This window comes from Mus caroli, unplaced genomic scaffold, assembly GCF_978045245.1.
Source record: "Mus caroli unplaced genomic scaffold, Mus_caroli_1 scaffold_1, whole genome shotgun sequence".
NCBI classification, from domain to species: domain Eukaryota; kingdom Metazoa; phylum Chordata; class Mammalia; order Rodentia; family Muridae; genus Mus; species Mus caroli.
In genome coordinates this window covers 159,265,373-159,283,508 of record NW_028227256.1, presented here as the reverse complement: position 1 = coordinate 159,283,508, position 18,136 = coordinate 159,265,373, and the positions used below count along the sequence as shown (strand labels likewise).

Sequence of the window (18,136 nt, the reverse complement as noted above, 5' to 3'; positions counted from 1 at the left end):
ATTAAATACCTTTTGCAGGGAGGAATGTCTGGGAAGGGAAGCTTATTGGCTAAGCCCTCTGGGCCTCTAGGTACCTCATTAGCAAGGAGAACTCTGTTTTGGGCCTATATGACCATAGGACACATTTCTTTTATATGAGGAACATGATATGTGTTCCAAGTCAGGAGTCTGGCAGGGAGCTGGAGTTGCCTAAGTCTCAGGTATGTGCCCACAGAGTCTCCAGGTCTCACCAAGCTCTACCTTACCAAACTTCCTGGCATGGTTTTATGTCTCACAGCATGTTAGTGATGAAGCTGTCTAGATGATGCAGCCCACTCCTTCACGCCAAGTCTGTATGTTATAGCGCACTGCTCCTGGGCTTCCAGTCTTCCTAACCAGCTACTGTACAGAATACTATAGGCAATATTGAAACGTGGTGGAAAATATTTGTGTATGGTAAGCATATTTTCTTTCAACATTTTTTTAGAGTTATTTTTATTTTTGTGTGTCTGTGTACCTGGGGTGTGTGTGTGTGTGTGTGTGTGTGTGTGTGTTTCTGTTGGTTTTGGTCAGTGTTTTATCACAGCAACAGCAACCAAGTAGGGTAGGCCTTGCTTGTGTGGAATTATTTGAGTTTTATTAACTGAGGTTGGAAGGCCCACTCTGACTGTGGGGGAGCCACTCAGTGGGCTGAGTCCCTGAACCCCACAAAAAGGAGGAAGCTGGCGGGACACAGCATCCACTGCTCCATGCTTCTTCTTCTTCTTCTTCTTCTTCTTCTTCTTCTTCTTCTTCTTCTTCTTCTTCTTCTTCTTCTTCTTCTTCTTCTTCTTCTTCTTCTTCTTCCTCGTCCTCGTCCTCGTCCTCTTTCTTCCTCTTCCTCTTCCTCTTCCTCTTCCTCTTCCTCTTCTTCTTCTTCTTCTTCTCTTTTCTTCTCTCTCTCTCTCTCTCTCTCTCTCTCTCTCTCTCTCTCTCTCTCTCTCTCTCTCTCTCTCCCTCTCTCCCTCTCTCCCTCTCCTTCTCCCTCTCTCTCTCTCTCTCTCTTTTTTTTTTTGTCCAAGACAGAGTTTCCCTGTGTAGCCCTGGCTGTCCTGGAACTCACTCTGTAGACTAGGCTGGCCTCAAATTCAGAAATCCACCTGCCTTATCATCCCAAGTGCTGGGATTAAAGGCGTGCACCACCACTGCCCAGCTGCTCCATGCTTCTTGAGTTCCAATGCAGTGTGACCACTGCCTCAGGCTCCTGCTATCATCCTCCCTGCTCTAATGGGCTGTACCTTGTGAGGTTAGCCAAATAAACCTTCCTTTCTTGAGGTGCTTGGGATGAGGAGTATTTTGTCACAGCAACAAGCCATGTCACTAAGACAGTGTGCATGGGAACAGAGGATGTCCCTTACAATGGTGTGTGAGATGGAAGTTCTCCAACAGTGAGTCACCTTTCTCCCTACTATTTCTACCAATAGTTTTATGATGATTTATTTTTTACTTTATGTGTATGAGTATTTTTGCCTGCATGTATGTCTGTGCACCATGTGCATGCAGTACTAAGAAGGCTTCAGGTCAGATGGAGTTAAGTTACAGAGATGAGCCTCTATGTGCGGGTGTTGAGAATTGAACCTTGGTCCTTTGGAAGGACAGCCAGTGCTCTTAACTAGTTTTAATGCAGAAGGAATAAAACAAGAAGGCTATAAAACCAACCAGCAGCCTGCAAACAATCCTGCTATAGTGGGTGCAGTCTGTCCCAGGGTTGGGATAAAGGACTGCTATCTTCCAGCCTTAAAGAGATCTGTTTTGGGGTGGGAAGCCAGCAGAGAAGCACTTACTTGATTTTGGCAATGGAGACAAAGCAATGTGCATATACTTACTATACTAAACTATAAACTTACAGGCTAAGATGAGAAAAAGCCCACTGCCTATACCATAGGCCTTAAGTATTTCAGGATGGTCCTAAAACTTAGGTGGCAGTCGGCTTTCCTTCATTCCTTTCTTAGAATCCAGCAACTTGACATGGCTTCCTCCCTGTCCCAGCCTCATCCCTTGGGAATAGACTAAAGTGGTTGCTAGGCAAAACATTCTGTACTGCAAACTTTCTTAGTGTTCATATGGAAAAGCAAAACTAACGAGAAAATAATCCACCGCCTACCCACTAAGCATCAGTGTAGACAGAACACAGTCAGCTCAGGCTATGCTGAGTAGCTAGAGCCTGTGGCCGTGCACACAGGGAACCCCACCCACACCCAGTGTGGTGTACCCCATCACACAGTGGTTATTTTCTTGTCCTTGGTGGCTTGCTTGATGGCAGCCTGCTCTCAGATGATCTCCTTGAGTCTCTGTAGCCCGGTGTTCTGGGTGGTCTGCCCCCCCCCCACTAGTCTGGCTTCAGTGTAGCAGGGTCAGGGTATGGATGCACTCTAACTCTGTGAACTTCAAACTCTGGTCCACCACCAGGTTCAGAAGTCATTGGCTGTGTTATACAGCATCTCATAGTATTGCCTTGCAAAGTTCAAGTCTGCCTCCTATGACATGGTGATGTTGGTCAAATTCTGCTGAAGAATGAACATGGTCCTGCATATTTTCTTGATGCCAGACTCACTGATGTGCACCATTAATGAGGATACAGGAGAAGAGGTGTCCCAGACCTTCAAGGATGTACTGAAACTTATGTTGCTGAAGGCTGGCACTCATAGCCTCTTCCATGGCACTGATGTCTTTGTTGAGCTTGACCACTAGAGGGTCATAATCCATACTCTCCACATTGGCAACAATGGCATGGTTCCCCTCCTTTGCCAGAGGGATGAGATAGTGGAAACAATGAACTTTCACTTCCAGATCAAGACAAGCAAGCAGTGGTCAGCCATATCCTGGAAGGACTTGGCAAACTCACTCAGTGTCTGCATGACCTGTTCAGAGACTGGGGCAAGGTCAATGTTCACATGGCTCTCTTGAGCAGGGGAAAGCATCTGGGATGTATAAAGGATGGAGAAAGCTGACGTTGTTCGGCCCACCAGCCATTCCAGGCTTTTGTGCATGTTAGCCAAGGCTTTGAGGTCACTGATATCACAGAGAATATCTTGTGGAGGAATGTGTTTGTCACCAAGGTTTCCAATCAGGACTTCAGACTCCTTGCCAAAGGCTGCCCTTATGAAGTCTTCCTCCTCCCTTGCAGGCCTTAGCTGTTTGGGCTGAACCATGTTAGTCCAGTTTGGCAGCAATTTCAAGAGTCTGCTGATACCATCATCTTTTGCCCAAGATGCACTGATGACAAATTTCTCTTCGGACTGGACAATGGCCCTGCTGGCTATGGAGCGCATGCCCTTGTATTCCTAGACCTTCACACACACACCACGTTGAGAAACTGATCTGAATACACACTCAAGTCATGCATCAGGTTCATAAGGTCATAACTGTCTTCTCCACGATGATTGTGCTCTGTAGAAGAGGCCTCGGCACTCCCAGAACCTTCATGGTGTCTGCATTAGCTAGGATCTTCAAGAGGGCTGAGGTTTCAGTGATGCCTTCAATCTCCTTGTTGATCTCAGCCAAGACCTGATTAAGGAAGATGCTCTTGATATACATGGTGTCTTGAAAAGGACACTGTTTGGCAGACTCAATCTCTTGAATAAGTCTCAGCAATGGATGGAATATGACGGTAATATTTCTGGCTCCTGGTTTACAGGCAAATTTTGTTCCTCCGCCTTCAATTAAGTTGTCATCAAGACCACTTTGAAGTTCTCCACTCTGATTGTAGAGCTCCCTTCTCTCTTCTCAGAGATAGCTCATACTGATAACATGGGAGGATGATTCAAACTTGAAAAGAGAATTCTTTGGCTTTTGTGGTTTCTTCTTGGCAAAAAAAAAAAAAAAAAAAAAAAAAAGGCTGCGAACTCTGCTCCAGCACTAGCAAAGCTTAGATGAGCTAATGGTCCTGAGGTGGTACATGTGTTCTTCATATCCAAGTATTCAGTCAACAGCATCTGTAGCACATCCTGGATCTTCACCCACACATCGGCCATGTCATATAATTTGATCTCTTCCTGCTGTGTTAGCTGGGTCCCAACAGAGTCCTGAAGGACCACAGAGTGTGCAGTGGCTACAGCATTAAACTTAGCAAACAACAGTTCCAGCAGTTCTAAAAGTAACCATGGCGGTTGTCAATTCTGTGTAGTGCTGAATGATCAATTCATCTAGGTTACGGTCATACTTCTCATAGGCTTTTTCAAAGTGACTTTTCTCATTTTCTCAGTCTTCAGCGTCATCACTGGTAGACAGAGTTCTGGTCACTGAGATGAGCAGACCCCCCCACCCCCAACCCCCGTAGGGCCTTTGCTCTGGCTGACTGTGCTTCTGTATTACCTACCAGCTGCTTCTGCTGCCATCTTGATAAGGGAGAGAAAGCCAGGTGGTGAACGTATCGAACCACAGAAAGTACCTTAAAATATAGTAAAAAGGGACATTTAAAAGTGTATCTGTAGAGGAATGGAGGGAATTTACCATGTGTGAACTTTCCTGGAGTGGAAAGTGCTCTTGAGTCAATGAGTGAATGGTAAGTGAGTTTGAAGGACCTTATTGTTCTCTACCACAGACACTGTAAAGTTAGGCCACACAATTTGTTTAAAATAGTTCCTCAGCAATAAATTAGCCTTAGCTTACTATGACTTTACTACTGTTTAAACTTTAACTTTTTAATAAACTTTGGGCTCTTGAGATAACAGCCTAAAACACAAATATGTTAGACATCTATACAAAAAGAAACAAAACAGGGCTGTAGTTTGCGCACACATGGTGTGGGTAAGCGGAAGCAATGCTTTGTGCTGAAATGGACCCTGCACCCAGCCTGCTGAGGAGAAGCCTCTGAAACCACAGTCAGCAAAAGTCAGTCTTCATTTTAATTGTCTGTGTCAGATACTTTATCACAGTGGTGAGAACAGGGCACAATACACACTTGTTATAATGCTAGTACTTATGGAGGCAATTAGGCCTCCTAGTGTGTTGTGTAGCAATTTCCTCTGAGGTGAAAACTTCCCAATTAAGAGGAAAAAGTCTTAAGACAAAGGATATAAAGAGAAAGAGAAACAATCAGATACTTTAGGATAGGGTATGTTAATTCCACAGATATTCCACAGAGGAAAGACCACTGACCCAAATAGTGGCCACATTAGTTAAAGCAAGCTTTTCTTCATTTACAAGAGGAGCTGTCTTTCCCTAAAGTTGGGTTCAAGAGATCAACAATGGACGTGAGGAAGATAAGGTTTAATAGCTCAGGAGTAGGGGTTTCTAAGAAGAGGATTTGGTAATATTTGGCAAATAGGCCCAGTTAAAAAGGCAGAACATACACATAACAAGTTGATCATAACAACCTCCTGAAACAAGGACAAATTTGGAAGGTGGTCCTTACTGTTAGCATTTCTTCTAGGCTCTGCCCAACAGTTACCTAGCAACAGCCAGGTACTGGCCTGGCTTGCTGTAAAACTCTCTCTCTCTCTCTCTCTCTCTCTCTCTCTCTCTCTCTCTCTCCATGTGTTCCCAGCTAGCCTCTTCCCTTCTTTCTCTCTTCTCTCTCTTTCTGTCCTTCTCTGTCCCCTTCCTTTCTCTACCTCCACTTCCTTCTCACCACCCCAGCTTCCCATGCCCCAAATAAACTTTATTTTAGACTAGACCTTTCATATAGCTGGTACCTTGGGGGACAGATTGCCTCAGCATGCACCTGCTAAGGCACCCCCTCCTATTGCATCTTGTGCCACACTACAAAACGTATCACTAACAAGATAGTCTGATCATAACATTTTGAAACAAAGCCATCATTGCTGTTTCCTAGAACAGGCAATAAAGAGTCATGTTTAGTTAAGGTTATAGGTAGAGCATAGCTCAGTCTGTAAGAAACAGAGATTTAATCACAAACTAGAATGAATCTCGTTTGTTTTTACTATAAGATGGCTTTCAAAATGGAGGCAGATTCACTTGTCAGATGTTTAACAAGGAGGTTAAACAACAGGACGTTCTAGAGCAACAATTCTCAACCTGCAAGTCATGACCCTTTTGGGGGTCAAGTGAAACTTTCACAGGAATCACATCCTGCATATTATTATATTTACATTATTATTATTCATAACAGTAGCAAAATTACAATTATGAAGTAGCAACAAAAATAATTTTATGGTCGGTGTGTGTGTGGGGTCGCCACAATACAAGGAACTGTATTAAAGAGTTGCAGCATTAGAAAGGTTGAGAACCACTGTTCTAGAGGAAGGTAAAACACTCCATCCTGAAAAACATTCCATTAAGACAGGAAGAAAGCAACTCAAAATAGCCTCAGGAAGTTCCTGAAACTGATCAGCTTCTCTAGACCCTGGCCTTCCCCAAGAGTATATAACCAGTAAAGGTTACTGAGAGTCACTTGAGAGAAACCAGGTTGCACAAGAGACTTTTGAGACAAGTTCAGATGCCTAAGGAAGCAGAAGGCAGCTGAGCAGCCTGAAAGAAACAGGAAGCAGCCAAAATGCTCAGAAAAGATAAACATTAGCTGAGCCGCATAGAAAAGACACTGTCCGAGAGCTGCCTGCAGATTGTGCAGTGTACTCCAGGTTCACAGCTTCCGTCAGCTGTCACCCATGCTCTGGTGGGCCCTGGTGATAGAGCTGTCTTTGAGTCAATTACATTCCTGTAACGAACTCATCACCCATATTCCTGTAAATAACCTCAATAAAACTCATTGATTCACCAAGGTAGACCTTGGAGCTGTCTGTATTTTGGCAGTTTTTCCCCAGGAAAAGTTGATCACACAGCAAACTGGTCTCGTAGTAAATGCCTATAGTAGAGACACAGAAATAAAAGATCATTCTCCACCCCCAGGAGTTCAACATGACTAAGGAGACAGGCATGAAGGTGATAGTAGTCATTTGTAAGTGTATTGACTTCTCTAGGAGAGACATTTGTTCTCACCAAATAACCACCAACAGTAGATTAAATTAGCTGTTCTGCTCAAGCCTCACTTGGTGAGCCAATGAGTTTGTCAGGATATCTTACAGGAACACGGACGGGCAAAGGACTGTTTACAGGAGCATGAATGGTTAAAGAATAGCTTTGTTACATCAAGATTCCACCACAGTGCAGATGACAACTTCACCATCCCTGCTCAGGTGGAATTCCCCTCCAATTAACATTCTATCCTCTTTGTAGTCTTGAATCTCTCAGGACCATGTGCAACCGGGCCAGAATTATGTGTAGTTGAGAAGGGGGACAGGAAGGAGTGGTTGGAGTCTCATGTGGGTGTCTAGTGATCCTCTCACACCCTTGCTGATGGTTTCTTGGAGGTAATCACACAGTTGTTCTGAGTAAGGCGGTAGTGACTGCTATGCTTGGAGGAGCATCACACAACAGCAGGGTTGGAAACAAAATGGGCAGGTTCAAGATATGAGACACCACACAACAATTAAGGAAATAGAAAGCATAAATTTGAAAGTGAACACGAGAAGCATGAAAAGAGTTGGAGGAAGGAAAGGGAAGGGAGGAATGATGTAATTTATATTTTAATTTCAGAAAGTCTCTCTCTCTCTCTCTCTCTCTCTCTCTCTATATATATATATATATATATATATATATATATATGCATATATACGTTTTTTTAAAAAAACGGCCTTGATATCATCTATTGATTCTAGTTATCCAAGGCCTCTTACATATATCTCCTGGGTGTAGCCATGGTGTCGGACATAAAGTGACAGCACTCACTCCTTGCATCCCAGTCTTCTCAGACTTGACCCAGTCGAAGCTTCTAAAACGGATGTCCCTGGCAGTGCAAAGTGGCTAGAGATGGCTAAGCAGCAACCAGGACAGCTTGAGAATAAAGCTGAAAAAGCACTCTGTTCTTCAGACAGAGATCTTCAGTCGCTTAACCATCAGCTGTCCAAGCAGATGCAGCCGATACGTTTCTGATAAAAAAACTAGTGGAGTTTGGGAGAAACTAGATCTAACCTGATCTGATCAGCTCAAAGATATCAAAAGAGCTAGTTACTCTTTATTTAGCATCCACTAGGGTGCTGTGCATATTTACCCAGGTATTAGGAGCCATTATTCAGATATTTTACCCTTGTCTACCACCTGGTATTTTTCTATATATCTATTTATTGCTCAATTGACCACTTAACTAACTTATCAATTTTAATTTCTGAATATGGAAGATTGGGTTCATCAAACCCTATACTCAAGGATAACTAAGCAGTTTATGCAGTCAGCTATGTATTTATTTATGAGACTAACCCAGGACACTTCAAACATGGGGAATAGATGTCAGAGCTAGAAAGATATTGGGAAAATTACTCTTAATGAAGAGATGAATTTCTTCTCTTACCTTTTTATTTCCTATTTGCTTGGTTCATTTCTTTCCTACTTCCAGAGGCTGGGAGTGACTTAGAGACTGCTTCACCAGGGCCAGCAATAATCTGTCCTAAGTTGGCCTTGTGCGTTGACTTGAGACACTCAGAGCACATAACTCCTGAAGACCAAAGGCAGAAGTTGGACTGTCTCTCACAAGAGTATGAGCTTAATTCACAACATCTTGTAACTAGGCATCTGTCTAGGTCTCAATCTCTCCCCTCCCTCCCTCCCCCTCCCTCCCTCCCTCCCCCCTCCTTCCCTCCCTCCATATTTCTTCTCCCTCAGCTAATTCCCAGGTGATGGGCTACATTGTGTTGCTACCTCTTTCTTTAGAGGGTTAGTGCTCCCTTTAAGTTAATTGAGCTACATCAGTTCAGGAAATACATATTTCTCTAGAAAGCCACTTTGCTTCTTTTTGGATCCATCTCAGAAAGTTTAACTAGTTGGAAATGAAAAAGAATAAAGTGTCTCTTGATTCACAGGTTTTTATTTCATAGTATTTGTCTGCCATTTGTGAGCTTATGAGATAGGGGTGGGCATCAGGGAAAGAGATGGGGGCTTTAGGATCAAGAGGTTTTATTTTAGCCTAGAAACAGTGTAGCCTTAAATGCGTAACTTAATGTATTAGAACCTGTAGTTTCTTTCCTGAAAAACCAGGAGGAATGGTGTCCTCATAGTGTCTACTTCCAGCGTGTGCCATTTCTCCTGACCTGACAAGCCCTTCCTTTTACCTTTCTCCTTTCTTGATTTGAATCCTTCTCTTCTGCTGTGGAATGAATGCAACCCCCCCCCCCAAGCAAAGAAGCATTCATCTTTATCAGAACACTGTGGTTACTTGCAAGATAGGGCTAGCTGACTCTGGACATTTCCTTATAGAAGAGACTCCAGCTGCTCCCTCTTGCACCTCTGGCATGTGGCTCTGCCCTAACTGGACATGGTCTTGAGATCTTGAGACGTGTTAGAATATAGAGAAATTGGAAGGTTGACTGGGAAGGGGGGAGATTCCACTTATGCACCTATAGGGAAACCATCATTGTGTGTGTGTGTGTGGGGGGGGGAGTCTCTGCAAATGCTACAGATGGACAATTGATCAATAGAAGTAAGAAAGCTTTCCCTGAAAAATTGTGATGATTCTTTGTATCTACTGTACCTTATAATGTTGGAGCCATAACACCTTTTTATTGCCTGTCCCAGGAATGGTTATAGGCATACAAAGAGAGGGCTCAAAGATGGCCTGTATGATTAGTAAAACTACTAATATTACAGTAAAAAGTACTTAGCAGAAATTAATCAAGTGATGGGTGAGTTGAGAATCACAGTTTTGCAAAATAGAACTACTATATACTTGGTGCTTAAGCATAATCTTGATTATCAACAGTTTTTTGGCATGTGTTGTTTTAATGTGTCCATTTTCCCCATACTACTTATGGTCACATTAATGATTTGCATAAAGAGATAGACAAAAATCTCTCAAGTAGCCTGCGGATGGCCATCTTGGTTAAGATGGTTTCCCCTTTCCTCAGTCCTCTGTTAGCTACTCTTGTAATTCTCTTGTGCCTGCCTATATTAATTAGACTAGACATAAAGACAATGTACTCAACCATCGACTCTATTATAGTCAACATTTTTTCTTTAAACCAGATTTGCTTCTTGCCTCACATGGGTCATTTCTCTGCTGACATTTGCAGGGACCCCCTCCCTTCCACCACCACCACCATCATCATCATCATCATCATCCACGATGGTGTGAGGCTTTCCATTGGTGTAGCTGCTGCTGCTGTAAGAACCTGTCATTCATGGCCCATAAGCAAGCCCAGTAAACTCATTGGCCCTTCAAGACAGGCTCTGGGGAGATCGTCCTTGGGTTTGTTGTGAGGGCCTTATGATGAGGGGTGGGCATTGGTTTATATCTCCCTATGGAATGAATTCTCATAATACCATCCTTGGAGAGTAAGTTCTAGTTATTATTTTTCCGTTTCCTGTGACATTGCATTTCCTCTTCCCTTTGAACTGGTCCTAGCTATATATTCTTTGTACTATTTAACTAGCCTCAGCATCCAGGGCCTTTTAAAAACATTGTTACTAAGAATAAGAAAGGAAAGCTCAAAGAGACAGATTTAGAGCAAACAGGTTGTTTAATAAAACTCTGCTTCAGCTGTCTTCATGAAGAGATGTAGTGATTTCTATTTCAGTTCTCCTGATTCCAATCTAGTATTTAAGAAAAAAACCAAGCATTGGTTTTTCTTCAAGGATAGAACTTGCCCTTTTCCTTGCCTCCCATTTCACCAGGAGAACTGTGAGTTTTTCTCCTAAACAACTGAGATCAACACTGTCACTGCTACCAAATAACCCATTTGTCACCGTTGTCCCGTGTGTTTGTTTATCAAAGACGCACAGGTGAGAGGCTGCGCCCTTGTCTCTGCTCCCTCCTCTCCTGCAGCCTTAATGTCTCCAAGGAACTCCTCACACTGCAAATATTCAGGCCCAGAGCCTGAATGATCTTAAATGGTCCTGTAGAAACTCCAGTTCTGTTTAAATCTCTTTAGGAGGCGGCAAGAAAATTGTTTACTCTGGTTCCCATCTATCTGGTCCTGCCTTACCTCTGTTTTGGAACTCCACTACACAATTACCTCAGAATTCTGGTATCACTTTCTCACCTAAAGAAAATGTCTTCCAATTATACTTCCAACGTGTACTTACCTTCATTTGGCATCTCATTAAAGATCCCCTCATCCATTTCATTTTGTACTTGGCCATTGCTAGCTTTGTCTCGGTCTTTTGTAGAGCTATCATTGAATTTTCATAGCTTATAGCTTTTCTCTTAAGCAATCAATGGAGAAAATAGCAATCTGGTGTGTGTGTGTGTGTGTGTGTGTATCAATTTTCCCAAACACTGGATCTTCCAAATTAGACTAAAATTATCATATACTATCTACACTGTCTATGCACATTCTTATTTTTGGTTCCTCTTTTGAGGTTTGAAAAATAATGGTTCTCAGAACCTAGTCCCAGGTTTCAAGAGTTTTCCACTCTGTTGCATCAACAAAAATTAGAAAACAAAACCTATACACCTGTAAATATAAAGTATCATGGTGGTTAACACAGTTAACAGTGTGGTGTCAGTTCCAAGCAGCTTACAGTTGGAAGAAAAGAAAATCTTTCATAAACTAAACACACAGACATCTCCCCACCCATGCTTTTATTTTATATTGAAATAGGTTTTTTTCATACAATATATTCAGATTATGGCTCCCCTCCTCCAATTTCTCTACATCCTTCCCATATCTCCACCAACCCAACTCCAGATCTTTTCTCATTCTCTCTTATTAGAAAACAAACAGGCATCTTTTTAAAAAAGAATAAAAAGTAATACTTTTTTAAAAAAATCTAAATAGAAGAAAACAGACCCAAAGAAAAAGCACAAAAAAACACAGATAGATGCAGAGACACATACCTTGGTAGACACAGAAATCCCATAAAAACACAAAATCTGAAACCATAATATATAAACAAAAGACCTGTAGGGTAAGAAAAAAGGAGGAGGGAAATGCCCAATAAAGCATTATGAGACCAAAAATAAATTAACTAACTAAATAAATACTTTAAAAAATACCATTGAGTTCATTTTGTATTATCATATACTGTTAGGTATGAAACCTGAACTTAAGATTGGTTTGTACGTCCAGTGAGACTCTGTTGGAGAAAAGTAGTTTTTCATTTGCTTCATTTTGATTTTCAATTATACATAGTTTGGGATGTAGGCTTGTGTCCATCTCTACTTCAGCACTGGGAGCCTGCCAGTCCTGTGCATGCTGCCACAGACTCTGTGAGGTCATATGTACATTGGTCTTGGTGTGTGACAGCTTTGTTTCCTTGGTGTCCTCCATCCCTCTGGATCTTACAATCTTTCTGCCTCCTTTTCCGTTTACATTTTTAAAGCTATAGACTTGCCGTTGTCTTAAGGAATATGTTGCGTGAAATTTGAGGGAGTCCATAGGAACCTGTTCTCAGTAGTGAGGGAGTCTGCTTTCATCACCATCGTTACCCATATGGGAATGTTCATCATGTCAGCAGATAATCATGCTTGTAGATCATGATGAGTCTATTACAAAGAGCAATGGCATCTCTCCTGGGAGAATAAAATGAGGCCAGTTTCTACCATCACCATGTCCCCATCCACACTCTCTTGAGACTAAGATCATGTAACATTTACAGCTTGAGTAGTAGAAAGACTGGAAACCTTGAAAAAAAAAAAAGAACATCAGAAAAGAGATTAAAAGGCCTAAGTTCAGATTCACTTATCTTCCTGGCTCTTTACTTTACCATCTGTAAAATGGAGTGATTAATGTAGATAGATGATCTACATGCCTTTACAAACAGCAATGGGCTTGGAAGATGGCCACTTCAGACTCCATATTACCTGCGGCTAGGAGTCTCAGCTAGGGTCACCTGTTGACTCCCAGGAGCCATCTCCATCCAGGTCTCCAGCTCATCCCAGAGATGCCCCCTGACCAATTTCCATCCTCTCTCCCAGCTCTCTCCTCCCCATCCCTATACCTGATCCTCCCCTTTCTCACCTAGTTCCCTTCCTCCATCTACCTCTGATCTCTTTATTTCCCCTTCTGAGTGAAATTCGAGTATCCTCTTTGGGTACTCCTTGTTACTTAGCTTCTTTGGGTCTGTGGATTATGGCATGGTTATCCTGTATATTATGGCTATTGTCCACTTACAAATGAGTACATACCAATGCATGTCTTTCTGGGTCTGAATTACCTCACTCAGGATATTTTCTAGTCCCATCTATTTCCCTGCGATTTTTATGATATCTTTGTTTTTAATAGCTGAATAGTATCCCATTGTGTAAATGTACCACATTCTCTTTATCCATTCTTCAGTTGAGGGACATCTAGGTTGTTTCCAGTTTCTGCCTGTTACGAATGAAGCTTCTGTGAACATATTGAGCAAGTATCCTTGCAGTATGGTGGGGAACCTTTTGGGTATATGCTCAGGCCTTGACGTAGAACTATTCCCAATTTTCTGAGAAGTAGTCAAATTGATTTCCAAAGTGGTTATACATGTTTTCAATCCCATCAGCAGAAGAAGAGTGTTCCCCATGCTCCGTATCTTCAACAGCATGCGCTGTCAGTAGAGTTTTCGATCTTAGCTGTTCTGATTGGTGTAAGATGGAATCTCAGCAGAGTGGGGAGGGAGTGGGGAGGGACTTGTGAGGGTTGGACTGGGAGGAGAGGAGGGAAGTGGGATACAACTGATTGTAGATATAAAGTCTATATATTAGTTGAGTAATGAGAAGAAAAAGAAGAGGATGGGCTTCCAAGAGATAATAATATAACAGAATAAAATACAACAAGATAAAACAAAAACAATCACATCAGAGTTGTAAAAGATGAACCATCAGAAAGAAAAGAGCCCATAAGAAAGCATAAGAATCAGAGACCCACCCACTGAACATGCAGGAATCCCATGAGAACACTAACCTGGAAGCCATAATGTATACACAGAGGACCTGATAAAGGCCTAAGCAGGCCCTGTGCATGCTTTTTCATCTCTGTGAGTTCATATGAGCTTTTCTTATGTTGATTCAAAGGGCCTTCTTTTCTTGATGTCTTCCATCCCCTCTGGATCTTCCACTCTTTCTACCTCCTCTTCCTTGGGATTCTCCGGGTCTCAGGGAAGGCATTTTGATGGAGACAACCTGATTTAGGCTAAGTGTATCATGGTCTCTCAGTTTCTGCATATTGTCTGACTGTAGGTTTTGTATTTATTTCCATCTGTAGAAGGGAGCTTCTCAGACAATGGATGTGCAAGGCACCCATCTATGAGCATAACAGAATGTCATTAGTAGTAGTTTTCTCATTATGTTTTATTTTTATTTCTAAATTTTTTTAGACCAGTAGTAACTAGTTTTACCCTAGGTTTCTGGACTACCTCCTTTCAGGTTCTCAGTCACCTAAGCAGTATCAGGTATGAAATCCATCTCACGGAGTGGGTCTTAAATCAAATCAAACATTGGTTGGTTACTCTCACAAACTTAGTGCCACCATGGCCCTAACATATCTTGAAAGCAGGACAATTTTGTAGATCCAAAGATTTGTGGCTGGCTTGATGTGTATGTTTTTCTTTTGGTGCCAAAAATGCTAGAAAACAGGGCTGAAGGCTCTACGTAGGCCCAAGCTCAACTTTTCCATGTTCAATGAGTTATGTAGGTGTTGTCTTCATCAGTGGTGCCTTGCTGTCAGTGTGTGGACAGTAACCCATAGTCTTGGTAACAGACTGGGTTTGTTTAGGGATTCCCATGGGACCCCTTTGCCCAGCAACTCAATTAAATGAACCCAATACTGATACTGGAAGCTTCATTTGGTGACAAGAGATGGCCAGTTGGGGCTCTATCTCCCCCATTATTTGGCACTTTCATGTAGATCATCTTCATATATACATATATTTTAGGAAGCATTACTGTATAAGGTTTCCATTGCCCCTCAAATGCCCTTTAATCTTAGCTGCCTTTCCCCATCTCCCCTCTTCACCCCCTCTTGACCCTCCTATTCCAACACCCCTTCCATCTATAATCATGTATTTTATTTTGTGTTCCTAATGACTTCTGTCTGTACCCTCTAGTTTCTTACTATGGGCTACAGTTTGTTTATCATTGACTTAACAACTAATACTCACATATAAGTGAATATGTACTGTATTGGTCTTTCCGGCTTTAAGATAACTCATTCAGGATGATTTTCCCCAAGATCCACTCATTTGCCTGAAGATAACTTGATGTTATCTTTTTTAAGCAACTGCATAATACTACATTGTATAAATGTACCACATCACCTTTATCTGCTCTTCTGTTGAAAGATATCTCGGTTGTTTCCAACTTCAGGCTATTATGAATAAAGTAGCAATGAACATGGTTGAGCAGCGTCTTTGTGGTAGGATGAAGCATCCTTTGGGCATATACCCAAGAGTGGTATAGATGGATTTTGAGGTAGGTTTGTTCCTATCTTCCCAAGAAACCATCACACTGATTTCCATACTGACTATACAAGTTTGCATTCCCACTAGTGATGGATGGATATTCCCCTGATTCCACATCCTCGCTAGCATGAGCTGTCACTTGTTTTATTGATCTTAGCCATTCTGACAGGTATAAGATGAAATCTCAAAGTAGTTTTGGTTTGCATTTCCCTGATGACTAAAAGTGTTAAACATTTAAGTGTTTCTCAGTCATCTGAGTTTCTTCTGAATTCTGTTTATATTGCACCCTACTTTCAATGGGTTTATTAAGTTTTTTTGATATCTAATTTTTGGAGTTTTTCATATATTGTGGAAATTAGCCCTGCTGGATGTGTAGTTGGTAAAACATCTGCTCCTGTGCTGATGAATTCAAGGATATCCCCTACTTTCTCTTCTGCCAGATTTAGTGTATCTGGTTTTATGTTGATGTCTTGGATTCATTTGGAGTTGAGTTTTATGCAGGGTATGAGTATGGATCTATTTGGATTCTTCTACATGCAGCCATCCAGTTTGACCAGGACCATTTGTTGAAGATGCTGTCTTTTATCCAATATATTTTTCTGGTTTTTTTATTTTAAAAAAATTGTGTGGATGTATGCCTGGGTCTTCAATTCAATTCCGTTGGTCAACATACTTGGGGTGTTGTTGTTGTGGGCTGGTCTATGTTTGGGGTTTTGTTTTGTTTGCCAGCTATACCATGCTGTTTTAATTACTATAGCTTTGTGGTACAACATGAAATCAGGATTGGTAATACCTCCAGAAGTTCTTTTATTACTCATGATTGTTTTAGCTATTCTGGACTTGTTTGTGTGTTTGTTTCCATATGAAGCTGAAATTTGTTCTTTTAAGATCTGTTAAGAATTGTGTCGAAATTTTGATGGATCCTGCACTAAATCTATAGACTGTTTTTGGTAGGATGACAATTTTTACTGTGTTAATACATCTTCCCATCTTCTAATTTCTTCACTTTTGTTCTTCAGTGACTTGAAGTATTTATCATACAAGTCATTTGCTTTCTTGGTTAGAGTCACCACAAGATATTTGATATGATTTGGGGCTATTGTGAAGGGTGTTGCTGCCCCAATTTCTTTCTCAGTCCATTTGTATATGGAAGATTCCTGTTCTTTTTCTGAGTTAATTTTATGTCTAAATACTTTACTGCTGCTTATTATTTTATTTATAGTAATAAAACCAGCATGGTATGGCTGTAGGAATTTTCTGGTGGAATTTTTGTGTCACATGTATCCTATCATATTACCTACAAATAAAGATGCTTCAACTTCAATTTATAGTCCCTTGATCTCCTTCAGTTGTTTTATTTTTCTAGCCAAGACTTCCAGTACTATGTCGAATAAGTATGGAGATTATGAACAACCTTGTCTTATTCCTGATTTTAGTAAAATTGTTTTGAGTTTCTATTTACATTGATGTTGGCTATGGGCTTTCTGTAAAATGTCTTTATTTTGTTTATGCATGTCCCGTGTATTACTAATGTCTCTAGGACTTTTATCATAAAGGGTGTTAGATTTTTGTCAAAGGCCTTTTCTGAATCTAATGAGATGGTCATGTGATCCCTGTCTTTCAGTTTGTATATATGATGGATTACTTTTATCAAGTTATGTATACTGATCCATCCCTGCATCTCTAAGATGAAGCCCACTTGATCATGGTGGATGAGCTTTTTGATGTGTTCTTGGATTCAGTTTGCAAGCATTTTACTGAGAATGTTTGCATCTATGTTCATAAGAGAAATTGTTATCTTTTGATTTTGATTATCTGGGATTATGTCTTTCTGTTTTCTTGGATGTAGTTAACTTCTTTATGTTGGAATTTTCCTTTTAGCACCTTCTTTAGAGATGAATTTGTAGATACTACTTAACTTTGGTTTTTGTCATGGAATGTTTTATTTTCTCCATCTATGGTGAAAATTTTCTGGGTGTAGTTGTCTTGGCTGGCATCTGTGGTCTTTGTTTGTCCAGGGCCTTCCGGCTTTTAGAGTCTTCCTTGAGATGACAGGTGCAATTCTAATAGATCTGCTTTTATCTGTTATTTGATCTTTTTCCCTTACAGCTTTTCATGTTTTTTCTTTGTTCTGTGTGTTTAGTGTTTTGATTATTACGTGCCAAGGAGGTCTCTCTTTTCTGATCCAGTCTATTTGCTGTTCTGTATGCTTTTTGGACTGTGACAGGAATCTCATTCTTTAGATTATGGACATTTTCTCCTATTATTTTGTTGAAAACATTGTCCATGCCTTTGACTTGCATGTCTTCTCTTTCCTCTAGTCCTATTAGTCTTAGAATTCTTCTTTTCATAATGCCCCAAGCTTCCTGGATGTTTTGTGCCAGGAGGTTTTATTTGTTTTGTTTTGTTTTGTTTTGTTTTGTTTTGTTTTGTTTTGGTTTGGTTTGGTTTGGTTTGGTTTGGTTTGTTTTGGTTTGGTTTGGTTTGGTTTGGTTTAATTTAACATCTTCTTTGACTAATATAACTTTCTTCTGTCTGTCTTATCTTCAATGCCTGATACTATTTCTTCTATCTCTTATATTTTGTCTGTGAAACTTACCTCTCTTCTTCTCATATGGGTTACTAAAGTTTTCATTTCCAGACTTCACTCAGTTTGGGTTTTCTTTTTTGATTCTATTTCCACTTTCAGGTATTGAATGATTTTGTTTGTGTTTCCACAGATTTATTTAAGGGATTTATTCACTTCCCCTTTAAGAACCTCTGTCATATTTATAAAGGCTGTTTAAAGGTGTTT

The 18,136-nt window shown here is 40.9% G+C and overlaps 1 pseudogene; it reads right to left on the bottom strand.

The window, feature by feature from the left end:
• Window positions 1-2,234: 2,234 nt before the first annotated feature.
• On the bottom strand, window positions 2,235-4,112 carry LOC110304641 (exocyst complex component 4 pseudogene; annotated as a pseudogene).
• Between the last annotated feature and the right edge of the window lie 14,024 nt (window positions 4,113-18,136).